A 20,645-nucleotide genomic window follows, 5' to 3' on the forward strand; every position below is an offset into this window, starting at 1 on the left:
GTTTCCTTCTCTCCCTTTTCCTACACTCGAATTCCAGTCACCCATGACTATTAAATTTTCGTCTCCCTTCACAATCTGAATAATTTCTTTTATTTCATCATACATTTCTTCAATTTCTTCGTCATCTGCAGAGCTAGTTGGCATATATACTTGTACTACTGTAGTAGGTGTGGGCTTCGTATCTATCTTGGCCACAATAATGCGTTCACTATGTTGTTTGTAGAAGCTTACCCGCATTCCTATTTTCCTATTCATTATTAAACCTACTCCTGCATTACCCCTATTTGATTTTGTGTTTATAACCCTGTAGTCACCTGACCAGAAGTCTTGTTCCTCCTGCCACCGAACTTCACTAATTCCCACTATATCTAACTTCAACCTATCCATTTCCCTTTTTAAATTTTCTAACCTACCTATCCGATTAAGGGATCTGACATTCCACGCTCCGATCCGTAGAACGCCAGTTTTCTTTCTCCTGCTAACGACATCCTCTTGAGTAGTCCCCGCCCGGAGATCCGAATGGGGGACTATTTTACCTCCGGAATATTTTACCCAAGAGGACGCCATCATCATTGAATCATACAGTAAAGCTGCATGCCCTCGGGAAAAATTACGGCTGTAGTTTCCCCTTGCTTTCAGCCGTTCGCAGTACCAGCACAGCAAGGCCGTTTTGGTTATTGTTACAAGGCCAGATCAGTCAATCATCCAGACTGTTGCCCTTGCAACTACTGAAAAGGCTGCTGCCCCTCTTCAGGAACCACACGTTTGTCTGGCCTCTCAACAGATACCCCTCCGTTGTGGTTGCAACTGCGGTACGGCTATCTGTATCGCTGAGGCACGCAAGCCTCCCCACCAACGGCAAGGTCCATGGTTCATGGGGGATTTATTAATGTTAAAATGTTATTAATGTTAAAATGAGAGAAATTTCACTATAAAAATAGCTTTATTTATCTGAAAGCAAGTGAAAAATGTTCTTTTGTCATAAGAAAAATAAAACATAATTAGTTTAGATCAATGACTCACATTTATGGGAATTGAAGTTCAGTTGGCAATCCTGATACGAAACGGGTTCCTGTTCGAATACTCTATACTATGCCATGTATTGTGACTACTGTAGGTAACGCTATCTGTCCGATGTTACTCCACGAGACAGTGACTGGACTACAAAAGTTGTCGGCTGCAGTACATGCAAAAACTGATCGGCTGCTGCCACGAAATCAGACACACATTGTGGTGAGTGTTAATAGCAGTACTGCCGGAGCTGCTAGTATATTTACCACAGAACGTTACCATCTTGTGGACTTGTTGTTCAGCTCTGGGATGAGCTGCATATCTGCGACAAGGGCCGCCTGCGCTCGGTCACGAACACCGGACTCTGTCATCGCCACGGACTCTCCATCTAGGCTTCTTAACACCGACACCTCGCCTCAGCTTATGCTACGAATTCCTCACTTCAGCTTCCCGCTATCGACTGCTCTCTAACTCAAAAAATTTCCCCACGCGGAGTCCACCAAATACGTGTGTCAACGAAAAGCAGGTGGCAATATATTCCCACGCCAACCGCATAAGCAAGTATCTCCGGTTCCTCTCCCTCCATCATAGGGGCATAAGTCGATCTCCCGATAGTAAGTTGCCACCGAAAACTTAGTTGCCTCGTTACGTCTGTTGATGTCATTCTCTGATTCGCAAACAAAATGCTTTCTTGTTGTGAGTGCGGGAAATCACTAGGCGTGAGAACGAAAAAGAAAACAGAACGTATGCTGTCTGTGTGAGCGGCACACCGTCAGCCACCCCACTGTGCGGGGCCAGCTGATACTTGGAAATGGAACTTTCACAGTGCCTGCAGATATGGATCTCTGAAGCAAGGTGTTCGTCAAATTAGTCCGCAAATGCCGAGAGAGTCTCAAAACAGTCGTCTTCTGGCATAAAAGATTTTGGAAGGTACATCGCTGGCGTTTGGGCGCTACGGACAGTGGCAAGCTATTTCACGATGGAGGCAGCCAGAGTCCACAGCCGCCGCCAAGTTATTGACTCTCTCCTTGCGTGAGTACCACTTTGAATGGAAGAGTCTCCCAGCCCTCTCCAACTGTGCGGACATTCGGTCCTTCTGGGAATACATGCCCGGTCGTCGCCCTTCGAAAACAACTTGCGGTAACGCAAATCGCTCTGCATACAGCAGCAGCGGAACAGACCAAGAGAATAATAGTAAAGAGAAGGAAGGACCCGTAACCCCCCGTTAACGAGAGTAACTAAATGTCAACCCCTCAAGGGCGGAATCACGTTTACATCAAATACGCCTCGTCACAATATTGATAAGCAAACCGAATAATGAACATAATTATGAAAGGGCGGAAGTCAAATGGGCCTACCGTCTTTCAGTGTCTTTGATTCTCGTTACCGCTATCAATAATAAGTAAATCTCTGACAAATCATGTCTATCACAGCGTCTGACATAATTGGCAAAAACTTGTTTTCTAAACGTGGATCCCCACTGTGCTTCCGATGTAAGGAGATAAATAAAGCTGTCCGGCACTGAATTATGCACACTGCATATTGTGCTGCGTGAAATACGACAAATAACATCACAGCTATAGCTATACACTAAGCGAGGAGGATAGCAAGCTTTTCTGCGTCAGTTGCAATTAAGCCGGACAATTCTGTAGCTACAGAGGGCGTGAGTCATTCAATTGAATCAACTATCCCACACAGCTGCATAACATAGAGTGTCGTTCGAAGCCATGTCCTACAATCGGACACACCACCAATATCGCAGACAGTCATCGAACTATCACTGCCACAATCTACGGACTTCCAACCTCTACTGACCACTAAAATCTACACTGAAGCGCTAAAGAAACGGGTATAGGCATGCGTATTCCAATACAGAGATACGTAAACAGGCAGAATACGGCGCTGCGGTCAGCAACGCCTATATAAGACATCAAGTGTCTGGCGCAGTTCAAATAATGGCCCTAAGCACTATGAGACTTAACATCTGAGGTCATCAGTCCCCTAGGCTTAGAACTACTTAAACCTAACTAACCTAAGGACATCGCACACATCCATGCCCGAGGCAGGATTCGACCTGCGACCATAGCAGCAGCGCGGTTCCGGACTGAAGCGCCTAGAATCGCTCGGCCACAGCTGGCGCAGCTGCTAGATCGCTTACTGCTGCTCCAATGGCAGTCTAACAGGATTTGAGTGAGTTTGAATATGGTATTGTAGTTGGCGCACGGGCGATGGGACACAGCATCTCCGAGGTAGCGATTAAGTGGGAATTTCCCGTACGGCCGTTTCACGACTGTACCGTGGATATCACGAATCCGGTAAAATATCAAGTCTCCGACACGGCTAAGGCCGCAAAAAGACCCAGCAAGAACGGGACCAACGACGACTGAAGAGAACGTTTAGCGTGACAGCAGTGCAACCCTTCCGAAAATTACTGTGCATTTCAGTGCTGGGCCATCAACAGGTGACAGCGTGCGAACCACTCAACGAAAGATCATCGATATAGGCTTCCGGAGTCGAAGTCCCACTGATGTATCCTAAATGACTACACGACACAAAGTTTTACGCCTAGCGTGGGCCCGTTCTCACCGACATTGGATTGTTGATGACTGGTAGGGCGAGTCTCATCATAAATGGTCTCGAGCAGACGGACATGTAGGAGTATTCTGGTCATATGTAAAAACCCCTAGCGGATCGAAGTCTTCTGTCCAGTTTTAGCAAACAACTCTGGTGTGGGTATAGAAGGCAGCAAAATGAATGCCGATGTTTTAAATTTTGCGTTCAACAAATTATAACTGAGGAGGATCGTACAGACATACCATTGTTTGGCCGTCGCACAGGGTCCCGTATGGAGGACGTAGGAACAGGCATCCCTGGCGTAGAGAAGCAACTGAGAGCGTCAAAAACAAGTGAGTCGTCAGGTCGGTTTACAGAGAGCACTCTACGGCAACTGGACTCTCGTTTAGCTTGCATTTATCGCTAATATCTCATCCAACGCAATGTCCCAAGCGACTGGAAAAAAGCGCTGGAGTTTCCTGTTTGTAAAATGGGGAAAAAGAGACGACCTTCAAAATTACAGACCCATACGTAACACCGGTATCCTACAGAAGTCTTGAAAACATTCTAAGCTCTAATGTTATAAATTTGCTTGAGACGGGAAAGCTTCTGTCCGCAAATCAGCACAGGTTTAGAAAGCAGCGCTCGTGTGAAACAGAAGTTGCCCTGCCTCGTTCGATTTCCTGCAAACCATGGGCGATAGGCAAGAAGCAGATTCCATAGTCCTAGATTTCCAGCAAGCATTTGACACGATGCCCCACTGCAGACTATAACGAGGGTCCGAGCATGGGGAATAGGTTCCCAGCTACATGACTGTCTCGAAGGCTTCTAAAGCTGTGTTCTACAGCTACATACGCGGATCTGGACGGCGATTCATTATCAAAGACGAATGTATCGTCGGGAGTGCCTCGAGGACGTGTGACAATACCACTGTTGATCTCTATATACATAAAAGATCTGATGGATTAAGTCAGCGGTAATCTGTAGCTTTTTGCTGATGACGCTGTTGTATCGTCGTTGATGGCTATAGAAGGGTAGAGGATGAGTTAGACAAAATTTCTAGTTGATGTGGCGAATAGCGGTTTGCTGTAAATGTAGAAAATTGTTAAGTTGATGCAGATGAGTAGGGAAAACTTGCTGTGCAGTTAAAATACATTATTAGTGGTGTCCTAGTTGAAACAATCACGACAATTAGATGTCTAGGAGTAACGTCGGGAAGCGATATGAAATGGAACGAGCACTTAAGACGGTAGTAGGGATGCGAATAGTTGACTCGGTTTATTGGGAGAAGTTCAGTAAAGAGTAGATTATCGGGAAATGACATCGTGTATACAACACTTGTGCGACCAAGTCTTGGGTACTGGGTGTGTGTCTTGTATTCCCACCAGATCGGATTAAAGGAACAGAGAGAAGCAATTCAGAGCCGTGCTGCTAGATTCCGGTAGGTTAGATAAACACGTGAGTGTTTAGGATACGCTTAGAGAACTCAGATGGGAATTGCAGGAGGTAAGATGGCGTTCTTTGTCGGGGAACACGATTGAGAAAATTTAGAGAATAGGCATTTGGATCTGAGTGCAGAACGATTCTGTTGTCGCTAATATATATTTCGTTTAAAGACCACGAAAACGAGATAAGTGAAATTAGGGCTTTTAATTTTACGGACATTTATTTAGTCTGAATACGTACGGAATGCTAGAGAACACTGTGCCTCAAAATACTAATTGTTCTGAAGTGCAAAAATCTCAAAGGTAGGAGCAGGAGAGGAAATGATTCTTAAAAATATCTGACATTGTCAGCTGGAGAGCGATCATGAATTCAATGTGAAGAAAGCTTCAGATGTGAGATTGTATATATTGTAAGTTAATGCAAAGATATCAAAGTAATAATAACTTCATATCTGAAGTCTCCTTCCGCTTCTGGTTAGTTTTTAGTTAAGATACGTTTTGAACAAACTCTCGCTTTAGCTGATACTGCACATATTACTATGATTTTTTCCGTCGTGATGAAACAAAGCGCAGAGATCGCTGTACGAAAGCGATAAGTTGGGTGATAGTTGAACGTGTTAAATTGCGGCGCAATGCGATGAAATATGTCGCAGCGCACAGCGAGGAAAGTCTACTACAAACAATTTAGACTGCAGGTTCTAAGAGAAGCGATGCAGATAAGAGTATGATAGCACGCTGATAGCGCATAATTGTCACATCACCAAACTTACGCTGCATAGTGGAACTAGGTTGCTGAAACATATAACAAACTTGTCCTGTCAATTGGTGATATTTAAGGTACATATATATTTGATTTTTACTCAGTCTCGAGGTTATTATTCATAATTAACTTAAAGACATAAATATGGTTATCTTATACGCATCAAGATAGAAGAAGGCGTCGGACGTAAGTAGAACTCTAAGGAACTTCATTTGTTTCATATAAGAAAGAACGAAATTAGTACATGGACTGTAATATATCGAGATCAAGGATATACACATGCCTGTGTACAGTAGGTAATTAAACTACCAAACTTAATTTACTACAGGCTCGAACGTGAACAGATAGACAGACGTTTACGACTCGATCCATTTGCGAGTGGAACAGGAATGGAAATGATTAGTAATGGTTCATCTACATCACATCTACGTGAACACTCTGCCATTCACAATAAAGTGCTTTGGAGCGGGTTCAGTGAACCACCTCAAAGCTGCCTACCGTCCCACTCTCGAATGGCGCGCGGTAAAAACGAACACTTAATTTTTTCTGTGCGAGCTCTGATTTCTCTTATTTTATCTTGATGATCATTTCCCCCTAAGTAGGCGTGTGCCAACATAATGTTTTCGCAGTCGGAGGAGAAAACTAGTGATTGAAATTTCATGAGAACATCCCGTCGCAACGAAAAACGCTTTTGTTTTAGTGATTGCCACTCCACGTATCATATCTGTGGCACTATCTCCCCTATTTCGCGATAATACTAAAGTAGCGGCAATTCTTTGCAAATTTTCCATGTCATCCGTCAGTCCCACCTGATGTGGATGCCACACCGCACAGAAATACTCCAGAATAGGTAGGACAAGTGTGGTGTGAGCAGTCTCTTTAGTAGATCTGTTGCACCTTCTAAGTGTTCTGCCAGTGAAATGCTGTCTGTGGTTTGCTCTACTCATAACATTATCTATGGTTCAAATGGCTCTGAGCACAATGGGACTCAACTGCTGAGGTCATTAGTCCCCTAGAACTTAGAACTAGTTAAACCTAACTAACCTAAGGACATCACAAACATCCATGCCCGAGGCAGGATTCGAACCTGCGACTGTAGCGGTCTTGCGGTTCCAGGCTGCAGCGCCTTTAACCGCACGGCCACTTCGGCCAGCTTAACATTATCCATGCGATCGTTCCAGCTTAGGTTATTTGTAATTGTTGTCCCTAAGTATATAGTTGAATGTACAACCTTCAGATTTGTGTGACTTATCGAGTAATCGAAATTTAGCGGATTTCTTTTAATACTGATGTGAGTAACTTCACACTTTTATTTATTCAGGAACAGATGCTAGTTTTCCCACGATCTAAATCGTTTTGCAATTAATGTTGGTCATGTGATGACTTTACATGACGGTGAATGACAGCAGCATCTGCAAGCAATCTTAGACAGCTACTCAGATTGTCTCCTATGCCGTTAATATAAATCAGAAACAATAGAGGGCCTGTAACACTTCCTAGGCGAATGCTGTGGCGGTACGGCATGTAAAGTCATAAAAATGGTATTAAATAAATCAGAAAATATACCAAAATATATTAATATAATCTCTTCCCAGAAAAATTACAAAGATTCTAATCAATTAATATGATCTGCGAATGTAATTGCAGTCTCTGTATTTTGCAAAAAGATCTCTCTCTTCCCTTTTATTTCTTCGTAGTGTAAGAAGCCATTTTGTGACAAGGCACGAATACGTGTAAGTTTCATGTAATATTTGGCCTAAATACAATCAAATATTACTTAAAAGTATTGTCAGTGTTTATCTGTACCACCTCCTATATTCATGAAGTGGTAAAATTAATTTCTTTATGCAAATTTTATAGGGAAACATGTGTGCAGAGGTCAGTGCTATTGTCCTAAATGATAACGGCCCAGAGTCGTAACAAACATCTTAATATTCGCTAATGTCGACAACCAAAAATAAATGCAAATGTAGGAGATTTCTCTTGATTAGCCGTTCTCCTTTGAAACAATAAAAGTACTCAATATGTCCAATATTGAATCACATTTTACTACATTGAGTTCAGTAAATTTTTTGGATCACCGCTTAACGAAATTGAGAGAACCTATTTAGCCTTGCATTTCCTTTAACAATAATAATGGACCACCTCTAAACACCTCTTCGGTCAAACTAACTGCGAGAGATGCCACAACTGAGTCATTGACGTAAGTAATTTTCCAGTTGCGAAGCACGCACAATAACACTAACTTCAACTTTTCGTAATATAGAAAAAACAATAAATAAAGAACTACCTCAACGCCGGATATTATTTCTGTTTTAACGAAGACTTTCCGTCTGTTACTACGAACTGTGACCTTCGTGATAGGAAATCACGAATCCACTGGCACAACTGATGCGATATTCCATAGGCACGCAGTTTGGTTAGAAGACGCTTGTGAGAAACGGCGTCGAAAGCCTTCTGGAAATCTAGAAATATGGAATCAATTTGACATCCCCTGTCGATAGCACGCATTAATTCATGAGCACCGGCCGATGTGGCCGGCGGTTCTAGGTGCTTAAGTCTGGAACCGCGCGACCGCTACGGTCGCAGGTTCGAATCCTGCCTCGGGCATGGATGTGTGTGATGTCCTTAGGTTAGGTTAGGTTTAAGTAGTTTTAAGTTATAGGGGACTAATGACCTCAGATGTTAAGTCCCATAGTGCTCAGAGCCATTTTTGAACTTCATGAGCATAAACAGCAAGTTGTGTTACACAACGATATTTTCTGAATCCGTGTTGACTATGTCTCACTAAATCGTTTTCTTCGAGGTACTTCATAATGTTCGAAAATTGTATAATTTCCAAAAGCCTATTGCTAATCGACGTTAGTGATATGGGCCAGTAATTCAGTGGATTACACCTACTTCTCTTTTTGGATGTTGGTATGACTTGAGTAGTTTTCCAGTACGCGTCTTTCTGCGAACGAGTGGTTGCATATAGCTTCTAAATATGGAGCTATTCTATCAGCGTACTCTGAAAGGAATCTGACTAGTAAACAGTCTGGACTGGAGGCCTTGCCTTTAGTAATTGATTTAAGCTGCTTTGCTACACAGAGGATATCTACTATGTTTCTCATCTTGGCAGTTATTTTGATTGGAATTCAGTAATACTTACTTCATCTTCTTTGGTGAAGGAGTCTCGCAAAACCGTGTTTAATAACTCTGCGTTAGTGGCACTGTCATCAGTGACTTCACAGTTGTTATAGCGCAGTGAAGGTATTGACTGCGTCTTGCCACTGGTGTGCTTTATATATGACCAGAATCTCTTTGGGTTTTTTGCCAGATTCCGAGACAGAGTTTCGTTGTGGAAATTCTTAAAAGCATCTCACATTGAAGTACGCGCTATATTTCGAACTTCTGTAAAACTTTGCCAATCTTGGGGATTTTGCGTTTTTTTTTATTTGGCGTGCTTTTTTCGTTGCTTCTGCAACAGTGATCTGATCCATTTTGTGTGCCATGGTGGATCAGCACCATCACTTATTAGTTTATGTGGTATATATCTCTCAACTGCCGTCGATGCTATCTCTTTGAAATCGTTCCACAACATTTCTACGCTTATATGATCAGATCGGAAGGAGTGAAGACTGTCTCTTTTAAAGGCGTTAAGAGCATTTAATTAGCTTTTTTAAATACGTACACTTTGCGGTTCTTTTTGATGGTTGTACGTGTTACGTATTTGTCACGAGAGTCCCTATTTGTCCAGGATTATTTGTTGATAAGAGGTCAAGTATGCTTTCGCAACCATTTACGCTTCGAATGGGCTCATGTACTAATTCTTCAGTATCATTTTCTGAGAAAGCATTCAGTGCTATTTCGGATGACGTTTTATGCCTGCCGCCGGCTTTAAAAGTATAGTTCATCCGGCATATCGAGGGTAGATTTAAGTCACCCGCGACTTTGTATGAGTGGGTACCTGTGGTTCAAATTCCGCTCCATTCTTAGGGTCCCAGGTACCTTTAAATCGTATAAAGTAAATGTCGGGATCTGGACAAAATAATTTGGTGTATCAGAGTCAGTCGTCCTGAAGGGGACCGCCGCAAAGTCAGTCTAAACGTCGGCAGTTTTGCTGTTTTAGTGTTGCCTAAAGACGCGACCTACTACCCAAAAGTTTTTTTTTTTTTCAAATGTTCACTGGCCGTAAAACCCTACCAACTTGAATGAAAGTTCATTTACCAAAGGAAAACCAACAAAGAGCCGCATGTTCTCAGAAACAGCTATTTTAGGTGGACAACCAGTTTCGGCATCTCATTAATAGCATCTTCAGGCCCTTGCGCATACCACGTATGGATTGTGTACTTCGTAAATTTGTGAAGACTTCTAAGAACACACTACTCAAAAAAAACACGAAGTCAAGGTGCTGATGAGTCCAGTTATGCATGCATCGCTGTATCTGATTCTCTATGGATAGAGTGCTTAGGAGCCTGAAGATGGCTTTAAGGAATTGCCGAAACTGGTCGTCTGGATCAAATAACATCTTCTGAAAACGTACATACTGTTCGGTGCCTTTTCTTTCTTATCTCAACCGCTCCTCTCCCATTTCCAGGATGGATTAACAGAGATGTATGAATGCTATACTGGTTACTTTCTTCCCTATCCTTTCTTCCCTATCCTTGTTTCTTTCTTCCCTATCCTTGTTCTACAACAGCTTATGTCTCAATGCCTTCGACGTTGACTGAGCGTTAAACCATATATGACTTTATTGGTTTTTCACATTCAGGAGAAGAGCGGTTCGAATGCCCAACCGGCCTCCAGATTCAGACTTTCTGCGAATGTTAATATGATTCCTTCCGTAACACAACATGTTCTCCCGACTCCCCGGTATTGTCTCGCTTGTCTTTATGCAGAATCTGCAGCAAACTGAAACCAGACTGCACGGTCTCTTGGTAACACTGCTACAGAGGAGGTGTACAACACTGCTCACTCACACCAGCGTTCATAGCTTCTGCCCAGTACCGTCAGTAAAAAGATGCTGGTGGGAAGAGTGTGTTGTGACTAGTAGCCGTTGCGTAATTAGCTCTCTACAGCCTTCCGCTCAGCTCATCTCGCATTCCAGTACGAGGCAGATAAAGCCCGCTGATGGAAAGAGCGAGGCGAGGAAGACGTGGAGGAAGAACAACAGTGACGGACGGGTGGGAAACGAATCGTCGAGAATGACAAATCGGCTGCCGGACGAGAAAAACACGCAACGTTTTTCCAAGACGGATGAGCGATATTATTATTCATCACTGCTCCGTAATGTTTGCGCTGACCCTCTTCTCGACTGCGGCGATTTGTTTCAGGCCGTCCTCCCATTTCACATTACGTAAATAGCGTACAGTTTCGTGACACCATCAGCGTGGAACGGGCATGACGTTTGCCACGAGAGCGTTTTAGCTTCTAGCCGACAGTTTCAGCAAGTGTAATGATGGGGCGGTCAGGCGCCGTAGGATGGCGCCCATTATACGTCACGAACTAGCTTGTGCTATTGTCACTCTGTCTAAACACGATTTCGACGCGTTAGTCATACTTTTAATTCGTAGTCACAGCTACGAGGAAACATTAAGTAAATATAATAGTTTTCTGGCTGCGTAGTCGCTGGTGTGAGGCAAGTGACAAAAGAGAGAGAGAGAGAGAGAGAGAGAGAAGGAGAGTGAGAGAGGGGGGGGGGAGCGGTAGGGCAAGGGGGAATCGGGAGGGAGGAGGGGGAGAGAGGAACAGAGAGGGAAAAGAGGTATACGGGTACATGAAAAATGAAGGAGTTTCTTTCAGTGAAAATGAGTAATGTTTGCGTAGAGTCTACTGTCTTTTTATCAAATAGGAGTGAACTCTCACCATAGTACTCCTACGCATAAAACAGCTTCGAACGACTGATTACTTCATTATGAGTTAATGTGTTCAAGGCCGGTCGATGTGGCCGAGCGGTTCTAGGCACTTTAGTCTGGAACTGCGCGACTGCTACGGTCGTAGGTTCGAATCCTGCCTCGGGCATGGATGTGTGTGATGTCCTTAGGTTAGTTAGGTTTAAGTAGTTCTAAGTTCTAGGGGACTGATGACCTCAGATTTAAGTTCCGTTGTGCTCAGAGCCATTTGAGCCATTTAATGTGTTCAATATTAGATGTCACGCATATAAAACCCGGTTTTAGAAAAGCTAATTTTTCACTCGTCTAAATATTTATGACGCCGTGTCTCCTGGACTATGGGTCGTATAATTATATAATTCAATGGTATATGAGGACACTGTCTGAAAAACTAGTTGCGAATAGAGTTAGTAATACGGAAGTAATAAATGGTTCAAATGACTCTGAGCACTATGGGACTTAACATCTGAGGTCATCAGTCCCCTAGAGCTTAGAACTACTTACACCTAACTAACCTAAGGACATCACACACATCCATGCCCGAGGCAGGATTCGAACCTGCGGCCGTAGCAACCGCGCGGTTCCGGACTGAAGCGCCTAGAACCGCTCGGCCACTGCGGCCGGCAGCTGCTAGTTGCTGAGTGCTTTTATTCTCAGATACTAGATGAATATAATGAACGAAGTTTGCACGCCTTGAGTTACAGTGCCTCATGACTTACACACAGTTTCCAACTTTAATATTTGACTTACTGTGTTAAAACAACATAAAATTATACGATTTAATAAGCAGATTATGACAACATTTAAAATTTTGAAGTTCGATTACTAATAATAAGAGGCACCGAAAAATACGCAGGAGGTTGTAACCGATTCTTAGATTCATCGTTTATTGTTGGTTCCAGAAACTTTCTATGTCGGTCTTCAGGGAATAGTTTGCATCTATCTTCAAGCTTGTACCAATTCAGGTCCTTCAGAATCTTCATGACACTCTCCCAAGTGGTAGAAAATAAAGAAGTGTCCATTCTATATGCCATTCATTATATCCATTCAATATCCCACGTTACTCACATACAAGTGTGTCCCAGTAATCTTCAAATTACACCTAACCCTGTTAACAAATTTTAGAAGCATTACAAAAGTGAAATATGTAACTAGCCTTTATATCAAAACACTTTACGTACATTTTGGGGTTACTCAGAAATTTCAAATTGTATCAGCCAACTCATCTATACTAACGCGCTGCGAAAAACAAAAATCTTAATTTTTTGCATATTTACCTTGTTTGCATGAAGACTTCTGCTTCCAAGTTCAATAATACTGACATACCTAAATTAATCTAACACTTGGTGGCTTCACACAGTACCCACAAAAACTTCATACTCCATCTGTGCGACTAGCGCTGTCTTATTCCATCTCTACAAACTCAGACGAGAAGCAGTATCTTTGGCTCTGCCGTCGCACACTGCCAGCGATCCGCATTACCGAGCCTATCAGAGATAGTCATCGTTTATAGTATACTAGTTTCATTTTAATTTATTAATATTCTTATCTTATTCTGGTGCCGCATGCAAGTATGCCCCAGTAGACTCCTTTCAATTCTATTTATTATTGGTCCCACACATTTGAGCAATATTGTAGGATCGGCGGCACGAATGTTTCGTACGCAATCCCCTCTGTAGACCGATTGAATTTCATTAGTATTCTACCAATGAACCACAGTCTGCCGCCTGCTTTACCTACGATCGAGACCATGTAATGGTTCTATTTCACATATCCACAAATTGTTCCACCCAGGTATTTGTATGAGTTGACCGATTCCAGCTGTAACTCGCTGATATTATATTCGCAGGGTAACACGTGTTTTCGTTTTGCGTAGTGCACGGTTTTATATTTCTGAACATTTAAAGCAAGATGCCAATCATTTTGCCCCACTTTGAACACTAATCAAGGTCGTATTGAACATTTGTGCAGCCTCTGGGACGGTACTTCATTGTACGTAACTGTATCGCATGTTACTATTAATGTCCGCAAGGTCATTAACATACAGTATGAACAGCAAGGGACCCAAGGTATTTCCCCGGGACACTACTGAAGTTGCTTCTAAATCTGTCGATAACTCTCCGTCGCAGAGACCGAGCGAGGTGGCGCAGTGGTTAGCACACTGGACTCGCATTCGGGAGGACGACGGTTCAATCCCGTCTCCAGCCATCCTGATTTAGGTTTTCCGTGATTTCCCTAAATCGTTTCAGGCAAATGCCGGGATGGTTCCTTTGAAAGGGCACGGCCGATTTCCTTCCCAATCTTTCCCTAACCCGAGCTTGCGCTCCGTCTCTAATGACCTCGTTGTCGACGGGACGTTAAACACTAACCACCACCACCACCACCACCGTCGCAGATAACTTTCTACTTCTTCTCTACCAAAAATTCTCAGTCCAGTCAGAAATTTCGCTTGATACCCCATAGGACAATACTTCTGGTAATAAGCGTAGAGGTGGAGCTTAGTCAAATGCATTTCGGAAACGGGGAAGTACTCATTTACCTGACTGTCTTAATCCATGGCTTTCGTATGATGAAAGGTGGCTGGGTGTACGCTCTAACAAAGTTCTGCAAACTATAAGTTCTGGTTGTATTCGATTTTTAATGTTTCTTAAAATGCTCCCAAAAGCAAAAAAAAAAAAAAAAAATCACGTATGAAGAGGGAAACGACATCATTACCAAGTGCACTTATCACTTATGGGATAACTTACATAATTCATTTTCCACTCGTGACTGACTTGCAGGGAAAACTGGTAAGGCAAAAAAGAAGGCAATTATTTTTAATGTGCTTAACGAAAAGGTTTTCATATTCCAGTAGCACTCAAAAACAGTTGCAGGATCATCACATTACTTCAAAGTGAAAGTGAATTCTGCGTGCAGTATGAACTACGCCTGCTCATTATTGGGTAGGCAGTCTGTGGGTCCCGCGAGGACTCGATTTGTGAATGTATCGTCCAGACACAAGTCAAGGGAATAACTTGTCATGGAATTAAGGGGATACCGCCATGTCAAAAAACGTACCTCCGTACAGTTCCGTAAGAGTTAATAAGTTCTTCCCTCTCAAGCGATGCAATGTTTACCAGATGAAGCAGTCGCCATCGTGGTGGGATGAAGGCAGCATCTGCAGCCTTGTGAACCACTCGATTCCGCTCTCCTTCAGATCGGCCACCACGAGAGATCTCTTCAGCTTCCGTCCAAATCTAACACCAGGAAACTGACACCTGCTCCCATCAAAATCTGACACTCGAATCCCATGCTCCCTGGCATCTCCATCAGGGAAAACGCACCGAATATTGCTTCACATAATCAAACTTGTACAACAATCGTTCCGCCAATCAGACGAGAGGAACGCCGAGTTACCGTCGGTTTCCAAGTGTAATTCTGATAGTGACCGGTCTGGTTTTTACCACATAAGGCAGAACGTATTCTACAGAGAAATCTAGAACTCTGAAATAATGTTTATTTCTCGAAAGTCGGGTGCTAACGTCACCAGACACTTCTCGAAGTATCCAGAATAGCGCGACATTTCATTTAACATTACTGTGCGGCATTTTTCGGTCGGCACAACTCTCTGGGTTCGGCAGAATCGCGCTGTTACCGCCGTTTAACCCAAGCTATTTGTTCGTGGCGTGAAGAATGTTCACAGGTCCAGAGGCTGTTAGCTGAAAATGAGGCAGTCTAGCGATCTGTTGGAGCAATCATTTAAAATGTGTGGGAATGACAGTAGAGAGGAATAAGAATTCTCAATTTACATATGCTGTATATTTGTTACAAAACAACTTTACAGTACCATGCAGAAGGAATTTAGAGGTATAGTTCACAATAGAGAGCGAAAAATTAGAACGATAGACATACGGAATTCATTGTTCTGTACATCAAAAAGCACTTTGTGCTAAGTTTGCAGGTCTGGAGCACGCGAAGAAATTGACGGTACGTGTAGTAAAATATCTGAAAACACACCCAATGCTGCATTGTCAATTGCAATAGTTTTCAATGGTACTGAACAAAGAGTATGGAGACTTCACATGTCACCTCAATGTACATTGGTTAAGTCAAGGGCACGACTGGAACGAATTTCAGATTTAAAAGTACCAACTGTCAAATTTATGAAGGAAACTGGAGTGCAAGAACGAAATTGAGAACATCCGATATGGATTGCAGACTTCAAATTTTAAGTGGGCTTGATTGCATACTGCCCACAATAAGACACAACAAGGAAACTTCTTTCTGATTAGATGGGGTGGTATTTAAAAAGAAAATCGCATTACAGAAGGGAACATTCTGACAAAGGTAGTCCAGTTTGCTACGCTCGCCGATGTTGAAGAAAACGGAAGGTCTGACGGATTCATTGAGCTCTTGAAAGAATTACGTGGTTAGTTTTACAAAGATTTTGAGGACTCTGTCAAACTTATATCTGTTTCCTAGCTCTTTTCGAGACGGTTTCCCGTTTCAGTTGAAAGTTCCCCAGAACGTGTGCAGATGTGACTGTCCTGCAAGATAATTCAAGTTTTAAAGCAAATCCTTTTACGTTAATATTGTACAGGACGTCAACATTGCTTTCCTCAGGTACAGTTTCCAAGTTATCATAATGAGGTTGCAAAAGCACTACAATATTTCGATCGACATATATGGGTGAAGGAATATTTTTCCAATAATAAAACTAAATAAGCCACGAATACATGGTAACCTGAGTGCGGAACTCCGTATGCTGACAGTGTGTACTAGGTAAAAATTGCATTAAGTCCTCAGCTCGACAAAAAAAAAGATTAAAAAATAGTGAAAATTTGTTTTGTTTTTTACCTTTGTCGTTGGGAATCGTGAAATATAAAACAAAGTAATACTCAGAGTGATTGCACAGCCATTTTAATGTTTCACTTTCTCTGTTTTCCCATCTTCTCCCTCCTAACGCTCAGGCAGCGTGGCGTGGTGGTGGAGTGAATGTGAAGTGAGGCTGAGCGTTTTGGTACTCATACCTGGGTACGACTCGTGAACCGAAATCTTCGCCGCCCCTGCTCTACATGCTTCTAGCCTGAGCAACATGTTTCAAATTTTTTTCAGTAAGAAATGACACCACTGCTTCTGTATATAGTTTACGGATGATACAAATCTTTCTTCTTGCCTTAGTGGCCCTTCAATAATCATTGTTGCTACAGTTACCTCATGGGCACTGATACCAATGCCGATGTGGGCAACCTCAAAGAGGTCAGGTCTGTTTGTTGCCATTAGATCTACTATATATACATCAGAAGTGAGGTCCCGAACCATTTGTTTTGGTGAAATTCCAGAGAAGCCGTTTTGTACCGTTGCACAGGATGTCTTGTCACGCCCACTACTAACAAACCTGTAATCATCACATTATCGGAAGATTAAACTAACGTATTAAAATTACAGTATAATTAAGGAACTTAAGTACAAGTGAAGTGAGGTTCTCTCTGAAGCTTTGGGTTACTTCAGGAGATGAGTCTTGTGGTCAACAGAAGGATCCAATTATAATTTAATGCCCTTTCCTGATAGTGAGTCTTGCTGAAACAATCTGATATGCAGTTTCTGTTTCTTTGTCGGTAGACGTTGTGTTTCGTGTCTGTTGCGACACCTCCATTTCCCATTATCTTATCGTTCAGGAACGGTTAATACCAAATGATAGTTTATATTTCAATTTACTGATAGCGTCTCCGCTTCTATTATAGCCACCGGAAACAGAAACAAATTATTTTTATTTTGTGTTATATTTGTGCGAAATAAATTACTTGTGTTAATGAGCTGAACATGTCGTTCAACAGTTCTCCTCCCATATTTTGTGAAGAACTTATTGTGCCTATCCCAAGTTATTATTATTAATAAAAGTAACATTCCAGACAGATTACTTGCTTTGTTGATGCTTTAGTCGTTTGGCAACCTTCCTGCTGCTACTATAAGTATGTATAAATTCTGGTAGTCCCTTCTACGAGATTTCAAATTTGCAAATTGTTATGCTGCCTTGTTGAGCTTTCCAATAATTTCTGCATATTTCCTTATGTTGTCCATGTATTTGACTTTACCTTAACTTTTATTTACTTTACTGGGAATACAACATCAAAGAAATATTTATAATTATAGAAAAGAAAGGCAAACACCTTGTGTCATTAACTGCGACATATTTCCCCAAGTTGCTTTGGTAGCATGTAAGTGAAAATCCTATTGTTCTGTTTTCACTGTTGATTATTGTTGTGATTTAGAAGCCACTATCGTTTATCCTCTAGCTATTAAGCACATATTTAAAAGAGTTGTGATCTAAAGCAGCAGTGTCCGTCACCCCAACATCATAGTCCTATTTCTGTAATTATAGGGTAAACTGTGGTTCCGTCCCACTGACAGTAGCTGGTGGTTCAAATGGTTCAAATGGCTCTGAGCACTACGGGACTTAACATCTGAGGTCATCAGTCCCCTAGAACTTAGAAGTACTTAAACCTAACTAACCTAAGGACATCGCACACATCCATGCCAGAAGCAGGATTCGAAACTGTGACCGTAGCGGTCGCGCGGTTCCAGACTGAAGCGCCTGGAGCCGCTCGGCCACCCCGGCCGGCGTACCTGGTGGTGTTTGTACTGTCGGTGACAGAAATTAATAAGTTCATCAGTTGATCCCTTTAAACATCTGCAGTTCTGAGATTTACTATGAAGCCGCCAAGTACAACTGTGTGTTTTTGTTTAGCTTGAAATCCATTTAAAACGACTTGTAGGTATCCTAAAAACAATTAAAAATTATCAAGTAGTGATTGTATATACATACAATAATATTTCCCTTCTCTGTTAGCTCACAGACTCAGAACTCAATGTCGTTCTTAGATACGTGTCTCTGCTTCTATTTCTTTTTCGATAGCCAGTCACTCCCCGCACGAAGACAAAAATGTTTATTGCGGTAAGCTAGTCTTTGCATACAGATATGTATAGTGAACGATGTAAACAACAATTATGTTGAGTCAGCCTCCGTAATAACGTTACATTATAGTGCTCGATGGCACGCAATTACCGTGCCTCCTTCAGAACAAAATATGAGCTCAAATGAATTTTGTTGGACGCATAGCTGGGCAACGTTAATCAAAAACTTAACTTCACTAACCGTAAATCTGCCACTAAAGAAGTTAACTTCGTTATACGTTAAAGGGTTACTTTACAGGAAATATGTCGGAAGTTAAAGTAAATCGTTAACTCGTTTACTATGCGCTGGTCCACACTAGATTTGGACATATTGCTGCCAATTGCTGCAGTTCCAGAAGACTCTCAATTGCTTCTCTATACTGTTCTTCTAACCGAATCACTGATACTGGCTCCCCTGTCGATATCTTCAAACTGTACACATCGTAATTCATGTGTTGTTTCAAATTTTTAAGACTGGAAGTGTGTGTTGTAATTGTTAATATTTTAGGCAAGCACGTTTTCAGTCAAAGAAAATATTTGTTCTCCCGATCCGGATGACAAAATTACGTAATCATTTAAACGCGGTCACAGATATACGTCAGTCTGATTCCATGACTTCGTTTCCTTCAGACTGCGCAATAACAAATGGTAGTACTTAACGCTAAATGATTAAAAAAGCAACAATAAATAACCGAAACCCAATTTTTCTCGCCCGCACTCGATTGTGTACGTCAACTGCCAGCACCCCTTCGTTTCCACACAGCTACATGATCCGAACTTATGAGAACAGGATTTCCGTGGGTGGCGCGGCGTCATTTTCGTCATCAACAGTAGATGCCCAACAAACGAATAACGGGCTCAAAGAATGTTAACAGAAGTTAAAGAGTCCGCTGATGTCTTTTTTAAAATTGACATAGAAGTTAATCTGTTACTCGAAATGTTAACTTCGTTACTTAACTATTAATGAATGGATTAATAATGTTTTGCCCACGTGCCAGCAATGGAGTGCGCAAATATATTGTGAGATCTATGAGAATGGAATGTGATTCAGTGAGGATGCAATCGAGAACGAAGTATTTTTTTTTTTTGGGGGGGGGGGGGGGGACTTGTAGGGTGATTTAGCCCATGCTAGTGAATGGGAGAGGTAGAGTTCACCGTACGATCACAGTTTGTCACAGAGGAGAACTAACATGACACACCGAGGGCATGACGCAGTCTTCCATTTCCTTCGATCTTCCTCTCCCAGTGCGCCGCCAGCCGTGACTTAAAGAAAGAGGAGGTGGGAATACTCAGCCCCCCCCCTCTCTCCCATCGATTGCACTCCTAATGATCCAATTAATTCCACTAAAAGGACTTTTTCGTCCGCGTCGTGTTCTCGGGTTCCCTCGTGCCCGGAGTCCGGCAGAAGACTGCTCCGTTTCAACTTTCCCTCCTCCGCTGGTCCCCTTCGGCAGTACTGTCCTATTCGACTGGAGACCTCCACACTCCCACCCCTGCGCCCGTGCCCGGGGCACCTCCAGTTCTACCCCTAGAGGTCGTTCGGCCGCATCTCATCCCGGCCCCTCCCAAATGGCCGAAACCATCATTTAAGGTGGAGGCGTCGCACGACCCTGCTGCCGCCAGCTGATTTAAACCGGTGGTGCGCGCCGTGCGTCTTCTAGGCGGGGCGGACTAATTTGTTATTATAAATTCGGCGCCGGAGTAGCTCAGGTTCGGCTGGCGCAGGTGGATGAGGGAGGGGGTGTGGGTGTGGTGTGGCAAGGGGAGGGAGGGGAGATTGAAGTTGCTGAATTATGCAGAGCGCTCCGCCCCTGGAGCCGACTACCTGTGTCCGGGGACCCCCTAATGGGCCGGGGCCACCCCCGCTCCGCCCGCGGCAGCGACACCGCCAGCCGCGCCGCCAGCCCCCAGTCCGGGCAACTTCAGCTGGGCAGGCCGCCCGCGTCATCGCTCCGCCCTGCTCCGCTACCCCGGTGGCCCCATTACGCCCGCCGCCGTACCCAACGCTTAAATGGCCTCTCATCGCTTTATGCTGCCAGCAGGACACTTACGCTGTTACGGTCATTAAAC

General features: G+C 43.0%; 1 protein-coding gene across 1 annotated transcript in view; it reads left to right on the forward strand.

Annotated features, from left to right (window-relative positions):
• The window catches only part of LOC124606114 (carbonic anhydrase-related protein 10-like), a 719,303-nt gene that overhangs the window by 178,428 nt on the left and 520,230 nt on the right, over positions 1-20,645 (forward strand). The window lies entirely within an intron of this gene.

Source organism: Schistocerca americana, chromosome 3 (genome assembly GCF_021461395.2).
Source record: "Schistocerca americana isolate TAMUIC-IGC-003095 chromosome 3, iqSchAmer2.1, whole genome shotgun sequence".
NCBI classification, from domain to species: Eukaryota; Metazoa; Arthropoda; class Insecta; order Orthoptera; family Acrididae; genus Schistocerca; species Schistocerca americana.